The sequence below is a fragment of the Polypterus senegalus genome, chromosome 2 (genome assembly GCF_016835505.1).
Source record: "Polypterus senegalus isolate Bchr_013 chromosome 2, ASM1683550v1, whole genome shotgun sequence".
Taxonomy (NCBI): domain Eukaryota; kingdom Metazoa; phylum Chordata; class Cladistia; order Polypteriformes; family Polypteridae; genus Polypterus; species Polypterus senegalus.
In genome coordinates, this window is record NC_053155.1 from 142594008 (window position 1) to 142604282 (window position 10275).

The 10275-nt window shown below is 40.3% G+C and overlaps 1 protein-coding gene across 1 annotated transcript in view; it reads right to left on the bottom strand.

Annotated features, from left to right (window-relative positions):
* Positions 1-9938, bottom strand: part of ppp2r3b (protein phosphatase 2, regulatory subunit B'', beta) — a 149626-nt gene extending 139688 nt beyond the window's left edge. The window contains exon 1 of the mRNA XM_039744747.1: positions 9809-9938. The gene's annotated coding sequence lies outside the window, so the exon portion shown is untranslated. The remainder of the gene's footprint in view (positions 1-9808) is intronic.
* Between the last annotated feature and the right edge of the window lie 337 nt (positions 9939-10275).

Genomic DNA, 10275 nt, shown 5'->3' on the forward strand with positions numbered 1-10275 from the left:
ATTTGAAAATAATCAGATGTTTTTATATTAGTGAGACCATCGCAATAAAAAAAGAAATACATTAAACAAAACAAACTAAAGTGCAGTCTTTAAACAAAAAAAGTGCATTTAACTTAACCAAAAAATACATCGTTAAAACTATCCATCCATCCATCCATTATCTAACCCGTTGAATCCGGATAAACTAAAACATTTAATAATAATATTTCTCTTCTGGTTCACCCGGCTTCCACTTCAAAATTGGTCCTGCCTACACACAGCCGACACAGCATTTCTCAATTCCTATTCGTCCTCTTCCAAACTCTTCCCCCCACGGGGCCTGTGGCCTCCCATACACCTTGCTAATTTCGTTATACTGCAACGGTTGTTTTCTAAGCCTGTGATAAAATGAATGACAGTATCTTCTCTGCCGACGGGTTTTTGTACAATGTTATCTCTATTCAGGGATCCAGCAACTGCCCGTTCCTATCAGTGGGTTATTTCTTGAGACAAATGGTTGACGGAAGCAATGCACCGTTTTCCGTTCTTATTCTTACATCGCCGTATGCTACAGCAGGCGTCGGCTATCTAGTTTTTCATATTTTATTAATGACAAAATGTACACATAAATTATATAATGTATAAAGCCTGAAGCCCAAAGATCAAATAAACACTTTCACAAAAGATTCAAGGATAATACAGTAGCTTTCGTGGTGCAGCAGTAGGAATTGCTGACTTATAATCAAGAGTCCCCCGGTTCGATCCTGAATGCCTCATATATTTACCGTTTTGAGTAGCGAGTTACTCTTATTCTTAATATTATACAATAAACACATACATTTGATTTGCGTCTGTAACAGACACTGCATTAAATGTATAGTACTTGTAAATGTTACCTTTTTTTCCCCACACTTTTATTCTGTTAGTCACGATCACGATACATACTACCGCACCGTATACCACAGAGATCTGACGCTGTTACTTTTTATCTGCAACTGGGAATAACTGCAGATGTGAGTGGTGTTTTGAGACAATCAAACTGGAAATTCTCTGATCTGGATGGATAAAAGCTGACACACAAACGGTGGCAAATCTGCCTCATTCGTATCTCGTTTTCATTTTGTTTTATTCAATTTTATTGAGTGTTCCTGCTTATGCTAAATTAGTATGTGCCTTAAGGCCCATGATGTCAAAGCCGCACTGACAAAAAACAGAGACATATGTATATATGAGATTTGGAAATATTCATTTTATGACCTTAGAGTACATTTTGGAAAACATTGTTGCACAGATGCAACATTATTCATATTCATTTGCGTACCTTCTTGCGGTTGTAATCAATGGCCACGTTCCATACCCCCCCAATCTTGCCCAGTTGGCACAGTACTCATGGACATGCAGAGGAAATAATGTTCCTCTGCAAGGTGTGCCATGAACACTCTTTTCTCAGTGGACCACGTACATGCCTTACACAGTACAAGTGCTTCGATCGCTGCCAGGTCAACTGGTTATAGCACAAGCAACCGGCCACCTGCGTGCTGCTGCTAGCACTGAATAAGCTCACGCCTTCTGGTGTTAGTGCCCAACACCGGGTAAAAAAAAAAAGAAACAGACAAAAATGTGTGTGACAGATTGGGTGTAAATTTGTTACTTGTAAAAGTTAGCTTTTTTTACGTTTATTTTCTCAGTCTCGTTCACGCTTTCCCTCCACTCCTGATCTGACTCTAACTAACTAACTAACAGCGCCAGCATACATTCTCAAGAGACAGCGGCATCACATCTCCAGCATGCTTTTGTTTCAGATGCTCATGCATCACGATGGTGCTGCCATGAAAAGAAAGCTCCGCTTAACATAATCTGCATTGAACTTGTTTGTCTTTTTTGTGAAGTGCCACCTCACTTTAGAAAGTTTGTCTCGACTTTTTTCCCCCCCATCTCCTTCCCCCTCTTCTATCCGACTCGCCATGGCAACCACATTTATTTTCCTTTACATTCTTCTCCTCAGACGTTCTTCTTCGTTAGTAGGATTGTGTGCAGTCTTGACAAACAATAACAAACGATACTGCTCCCAGACGTTCGTGTAGTGCATTGCAGTTACAAAAACCAATGTGGTTCTTTGTGACTGGAGCCTCTATTGAAGGTTCTGTTCATGACTCGTCTACAATAAAAAATCCGCATCGAACAGAAAATTTCTCTATATACAGATGATATGGTTTTGTACAGCGCATCACTTTTTCCATATTTTGTTATGTTACAGACTTATTCCAAAAAGGATTAAATTCATTTTTTTCATCAGAATTCTACACACAACACCCCATAATGACAACGTGAAAAAAGTTTACTTGAGATTTTTGCAAATTTATTAAAAATAAAAAAATTGAGAAAGCACATGTACATAAGTATTCATAGCCTTTACCATGAAGCTAAAAATTGAGCTCAGGTGCATCCTGTTTCCCCTGATCATCCTCGAGATGTTTCTGCAGCTTAATTGGGAGTCCACCTGTGGTAAATTCAGTTGATTGCACATGATTTGGAAAGGCACACACCTGTCTATATAAGGTCCCACAGTTGACAGTTCATGTCAGAGCACAAACCAAGCATGAAGTCAAAGGAATTGTCTGTAGACCTCCAAGACAGGATTGTCTCAAGGCACAAAACTGGGGAAGGTTACAGAAAAATTTCTGCCGCTTTGAAGGTCCCAATGGGCACAGTGGCCTCCATCATCTGTAAGTGGAAGAAGTTCGAAACCACCAGGATTCTTCCTAGAGCTGGCCAGCCATCTAAACTGAGCGATCAGGGGAGAAGGGCCTTAGTCAGAGAGGTGACCAAGAACCTGTCAGAGCTCCAGAGGTCCTCTGTGGAGAGAGCAGAACCTCCCAGAAGGACAACCATCTCTGCAGCAATTCATCAATCAGGCCTGTATGGTAGAGTGGCCAGACGGAAGCCACTCCTTAGTAAAAGGCACATGGCAGCCCGCCTGGAGTTTGCCAAAAGGCACCTGAAGGACTCGCAGACCATGAGAAACAAAATTCTCTGGTCTGATGAGACAAAGATTAAACTCTTTGGTGTGAATGCCAGATGTCACGTTTGGAGGAAACCAGGCACCGCTTATCACCAGGCCAATACCATCCCTACAGTGAAGCATGGTGGTGGCAGCATCATGCTGTGGGGATGTTTTTCAACGGCAGAAACTGGAAGACTAGTCAAGATAAAGGGAAAGATGACTGCAGCAATGTACAGAGACACCCTGGATGAAAACCTGCTCCAGAGCGCTCTTGGCCTCAGACTGGGGCGACGGTTCATCTTTCAGCAGGACAACGACCCTAAGCACACAGCCAAGATATCAAAGGAGTGGTTTCAGGACAACTCTGTGAATCCTGATGGAGCTTGAGAGGTGCTGCAAAGAGGAATGGGCGAAACTGGCCAAGGATAGGTGTGTAAAGCTTGTGGCATCATATTCAAAAAGACTTGAGGCTATAATTAATTGCTGCCAAAGGTGCATCGACAAAGTATTGAGCAAAGGCTGTGAATACTTATGTACATGTGATTTCTCCGTTTTTTATTTTTAATAAATTTGCAAAAACCTCAAACTTTTTTCACGTTGTCATTATGGGGTGTTGTGTGTAGAATTCTGAGGGGGAAAAAATGAATTTAATCCATTTTGGAATAAGGCTGTAACATAAAATGTGGAAAAAGTGATGCGCTGTGAATACTTTCTGGATGCACTGTATATATCAGACCCACACAATATTGTGCCTGCAGACTTAACAGTACTTACAGAATTTCAAAAGATCTCTGGTCTCAGAATTAATTTGAATAAAAGTGTGCTTTTTCCAGTGAATTCTCTAGCATACAATATTACTCTTTTATAATTGTAGATCAATTTAAATACCATGGGGTAATTATCACAAGTAAACAAAGCTCTTTATCAACAAAATTTTGGCGTCTGTATGGAAAAAATTAAGCAAGACTTGCATAGATGGTCAACCCTCCATCTCACTCTAGCTGGAAGAATTAACGTTGTGAAGATGAATATCCTTCCTAAGCTTATTTTTATATTTGAAAACATTCCTATATACACATCAATAAATCATTCTTTAAGGAATTAGATTCAATCGTAATGTCATTTATTTGGAACCTAAAACATCCACGTACCCAAAAAGAGACTCTACAAAGACCTAAGACAGTAGGTGGCATCTCTCTACCTAACTTTCATTTTTATTACTGGGTAGCAAACATACAAGCTATAAAAACCTGGACACAAATAGATGAACATACACAGGCTTGGTCCGTAATAGAAATAAAATCCTGCAGTACTCTATATTCCCTGCTTTGTGCCCCAATAAATGCAAGTTATCGGCAATATACTAATAACCCAATTGTGCTCCACTCCCTCAGAATATGGACCCAATATAGAAAGCATTTTAAGATGGAGAATCTTATCTGTGGCACCTCTGCATGAGAACCACCTATTTCAACCCTTGCAAACATATTCAGTTTTCAATATCTGGAAAACATTTGGAATTAAATTGCTTAGAGATCTTTATATAGACAACATCTTTGCATCCTATGAACAATTACATTCCAAAATTAATTTTCCAGCAACACATTTCTTTCACTATCTTCAAATTGGAAACTTTGTCAAACAGAACCTGCCTGATTTTCCCCTATGTCCAACCTTCCTCTATGCTGGAAAAAATATTGCTTAGTCTCGAGACTTCAGACAGCATTTCTACAATATATAAAATTATTTTACAGTCCCTCCCTTTCAAAGATCGAAAAGGACAATGGGAAAAGGATCTCTCACTTAACATATCAGAAAAGGAGTGGAAGGTAGCAATGCAGAGAATTCATTCGTGCTCCATATGCGCAAAGCATACAATTATTCAACTCAAAAGTATATAATCGAGCACATATGTCTCGCTTGAAATTATCCAAAATGTTTCCAGGGCAAGATCCTACCTGTGAATGCTGTGATCAAGCTCCAGTCTCACTGGGTCACATGTTTTGGGCCTGCACCAAATTAACATCATTCTGGACAAAAATTGACTTTCAGACAGCCTTGGTGTCACAATCCCTCCTAACCCATTAACAGCTGTGTTTGGTGTTCTTCTAGATGGGCTTAAAGTGGAGAAGGACAAACAAACTGTGATTGCCTTCACTACACTATTGGCACGCAGACGTATTTTACTAAACTGGAAGAATCCAAACTCTCCTCTTTTAAGTCAGTGGGTAACTGATGTTTTATATTTGAAATTGGAAAAAATTACATTCTCACTTAGAGGATCCATGAAGAACTTTTTCAAAACCTGGCACGATCTAATCAATAATATTTTAGAATAAGCTCTTAAAGCACTGAGGAAGCATATTCTCTCCCCATTTCTTTTTCTTCTCCATTTATCTATATCCGCCTAATAAAAACTCATCAATTAATTCATTTTTTACTATTTTTAAGTTTTAGTCCGTTTGCTATGCTCTCTTTCTCAGGGGTGGGGGTTGATTTGTTTTCAATCCTATTTTTTTGTAAAATTGTATCTGTATGGAATGATTATAATAAAATCAATAAAATTTATTTAAAAAAAAAAAGATATAATAAAGAGATTTTGTAAATGCCAAACAATCAGTGACTGCAAGGTTAATCAAATAAACAGAGGACATTAGAAACACTGATGCAATTGTACAAAGCACTTCTCCAAAGTGCAACCTTTTATAATAAACTATATTCTAACCAAGTAGATTATTCTTTAAAATTGTGGTAAATGCAGTTCTATCTTATATAGAACAGTTATATATAGTAAAAGATTCTAAACCACAAACCTTTTAACAGCTAACTGACAAGATTATCCCGAATCCCAAACTCATTATGTTTTGCAAGTCCTCAGTTTAAACCCACCATATAAAACACTGCAAAGTGTTCAGTCATTACTCCTGTTAAAAGTAACCATAGAAAGAAAGTACAGGGTCCAAAAAAAAGAGTTTTGACTTTACACCGAAAGGATTTTGGCTCATATTATTTGGATGTCTTCTTTACAACCTTGTAACACTTAGCAAGAACTCAAAAAGAAAAAACATTTTGATATATCTAAGGTTTGTATAACATGAACTCTTTAGTCACAGTATTAATACTGTAGACCAATAAATGCAAAAAGGTCTCTGCAGCAGAACTAAACCAATGTGAGCATTTTATTGTACCTTAGGAAAGAAAATTAATGCTCTGTCAACTTTACATGTTTGAGCTTTCTACCAGTAACTAAACTGCAAATCAATTTACACCAAATGGATCACTTATCTATTTGCAGCTTAAATTAAAGGATGCAAATACGGACTAGGATATCCTGCAGGGGTCACATAGGGAGAACATTGAGGAGGTTGTTGACTGCACTACTGACTACATCAACTTCTGCATTGTAGTTCCAGCAAGAACAGTATGCTGCTATAGTAACAACAAGGCATGGATTACAAGTGACATCAAGGGCCTTTTGAACCAGAAAAAAAGGGCGTTTAAAGGCGGTGATCAGCATGAGCTCAAACGCATGCAGAAGGAACTCCAAGTCCAGCTCAGGACTGCGAAGGAGCAGTACAGGAGAAAGCTGGAGCAAGAGTTGCAAAATAACAGCATGAAGAAAGTGTGGGATGGGATGAAGATCATCACTGGCTGAAGCTTGAATCGGGGTACCTCCATCGGGAGAGACAGGGAGAAAGCAAACCTGATTAACAACTTTTTTAGCAGGTTTGACCACCCTAACCCACTCTCACCTCAAGAGTACTCACCTCCACCCAGTACTGCATCCTCCACCCATCCTTCCTACAGCAGCCCAGGTAAGCAGAGAGCCGAGGAGACTTCATGCAAGCAAAGCAGTGGGTCCAGATGGAGTATCTCCATGACTGTTGATGGCTTGTGCGTTGGAGCTGGGTAGTCCTCTACAGCGCATCTTCAACCTGAGCCTGGAACAGGGGAGAGTCACGAGGCTTTGGAAAACATCTTGCATCACCCCAGTCCCAAAGGTATCACATCCTGGTGAGCTAAATGACTTCAGGCCTGTCGCCCTGATGTCACATGATGAAGACCATGGAGCGGCTGCTGCTTCACCACCTGAGGCCACAGGTCCGCAATACCCTCGGCCCTCTGCAGTTCGCATACCAGGAGAAGGAGGGAGTGGAGGATGCCATCATCTATATGCTACACCGATCCCTCTCCCACTTGGACAGAGGCAGTGGTGCAGTAAGAATTAAGTTTTCGGACTTCTCTAGCGCCTTCAACACCATTCAACCTCTGCTCCTTAGGGACAAGCTGACAGAGATGGAAGTAGATTCACACCTGGTGGCATGGATTGTGTACTATCATCTTACAGACAGACCTCAGTATGTGAGTCTAAGGAACTGCAGGTCTGACATTGTGGTCAGCAGCAAAGGGGTGCCACAGGGGACTGTACTTTCTCCGGTCCTGTTCAACCTATATACATCGGACTTCCAATACAACTCTGAGTCCTGCCACGTGCAAAAGTTCGCTGACAACACTGCTATCATGGGCTGCATCAGGAGTGGGCAGGAGGAGGAGTATAGGAACCTAATCGAGGACTTTGTTAAACAATGCGACTCAAACCACCTACACCTGAACACCAGCAAAACCAAAGAGCTGGTGGTGGATTTTAGGAAGCCCAGGTCCCTTCCCGGACCCTGTGATTATCAGAGGTGACTGTGTGCAGACCTATAAATACCTGGGAGTGCAGCTGGATGATAAATTGGACTGGACTGCCAATACTGATGCTCTGTGCAAGAGAGGACAGAGTCGACTATACTTCCTTAGAAGGCTGGCATCCAACATCTGCAATAAGATGCTACAGATGTTCTATCAGACGGTTGTGGTAAGCTCCCTCTTCTACGCGGTGGTGTGCTGGGGAGGCAGCATACAGAAGAGGGACACATCACGCCTGGACAAACTGGTGAGGAAAGCAGGCTCTATTATAGGCACGGAGCTGGACAGTTTGACATCTGTGGCAAAGTGACAGGCGCTGAGCAGGCTCCTGTCAATAATGGAGAATCCACTGCATCCACTGAACAGTGACATCTAAGACAGAGCAGCAGCTTCAGTGACAGACTGAGGACTCCCCCACACTATGCGAGTCTTAAATTCCACCGTTGTAAACATTAACATTTTACAATGTTATTGTCTGTTATACCTGCCTCGCACTCTCCACCTTGCATTTTTTAACTTGCACTGCATTTTTATCACTCTTTAATTAACATTGTTTTTATCAGTATACTGCTGGAGTATGTGAATTTCCCCTTGGGGATTAATAAAGTATCTATCTCTAACTAAATAAATACATAAATCCCTACCGATTATTGTCATGATAGTAACGTTAAGCGCAAGGCAGGAACTAGTCAGGAGAAGAAAGTTAGCATATCATAGGGCTAACTAATGCACATACTTAAACTCACACCAAGCTAACCTGACAAAGTCCATTCATTCACCAATCCATTCATCCATCTTCTAAATCTGATTACCCAGAGCAGGGTTGCAGGGAAGCTGGCATCTGTCCCAGCAAGTATCAGGCAAAATGCAAGAACAACCCCCTGGGCAGAGCATCAGCCCATCGGAGAGTGAATAAACACACATCTGGGACAATTTATGACTGCCACCTTAGGACAGAGCCTTTTTCAATTACAGCTATAACCTCAGTTGGATTGGTACCTCACCTAGGCGCATTTCCTGTTTTACTCCCAGCGCTGTAAGTTTAGGCTGTCACCCCATGCAATCCTGCACAGGTCTAAATTGTCTTTAGGAGTGCTTTGTTAAAAGGACATTTATTTATATTATATGTTATACTACATATATGTAGCATTTTCAAACCTTATATTCCAACAAATATTTTAATTATATCTAATATTTTTCATTTACATGATTATTTTCCCAAAATGACTTGAATGTCACAAACAGAAGAAAACGTTCCATGTTTCTACATTTGGATCTTACATTTGCAGCTTAACTGGTATACCATTATGGGCATTTCCACATTTCATACTCTCGACAAAACATATTTACCACTATAGATCCTACTAGACACGTTAAAACCCACTTGCTATCGAGATCAGCAATTGTTACGAGAAATTCTTTTCTGTGCGGCCTCGACTTTTGATGTAAAACCTGATTCTATACTATCCGTTATTTGCTTATTAATTATACCACGTAGCATGAGCCAGTGTTTGGAGGCGCAACTCGAGCTCCGTACAGTCTACCGTTAAAACGAGCCAATATTAGGAATGTCAAGTGCACTAAAGCTTTGGTGATACAGAAGCTACAGCATCGCCACACGGAAGTGTGCTTGCGCGGGAGTTTCGCATCAGACCTTATTTTTTAAAGCTCCCTTTATACTTAAAATTACTTGAAGCTTTTACAACAATCAGATAGCATTATTTTTAAGTAACGTGTGCAAGAGAAAGATTCTCAGGTTCCAAATAACCCGCAATGCCACAGTGCTGGTTCAAGTGTCTATTTTTCTCTTCAGGTAAAACTTAAAATGTGCAGTATTGCAATGTGAAGGTTTTTTTTGTTCTTCGTATAAAAGTTTACATTATTCACTTCTACATTTAAAATAAGCGTACTTTTTTCCTGGTTATTCTCTAACACGAGTTAGCACCTCATGCAAGACTTCCTATAAAAAAACTAAATTAAAAGGAATTCAATAAAAAAAAGTTTTTGGCCTAGCTGACCCAGAAAATCCATGACTAGAACAACCCTCTGCCACACCATTCTGCAAATATTATTACATATGTTAGACATTTACCGTGTCATATTTATCATATATAAGGCATAAATCCAACATACCAATAATACGTCTTTGCTTCAACCGCCCGGCTTAGTGAATTCAACACTGGTTACGGTTTTTATTTTTCTTTTTTCATTTGTCGCATATAAAAGTTATCGCGAGACGTAAGTTGAGTCGCTCGTTGCCATGGTGAACCAACGCTGCTCGCATACACTTTGCTTAGATCCGAAGCCTTCGAAATGTGGGCGGGATATCAGTCAATCATTTTGTGAGCGACCAATCAACTGCGACTAGTGTCAGGCGCGAACAAATCATATGTGAAAGCTATTTGTCAGTCTTTATTTAGGTAAAAAGGTCTGCATTGGTGCAAGTTCTTGACAAGGATGTGTTGGAATGCTTGAAAAAAGCACACAGCGCAAAACCCTGCAAAGGGTGATGAAGGCAGCACCGAATTCTACCAATACCCAAATGCTTTCTGTTCAGGGAATATATATATTATAGCCCTCACCCATCCTGTGATCGCTTG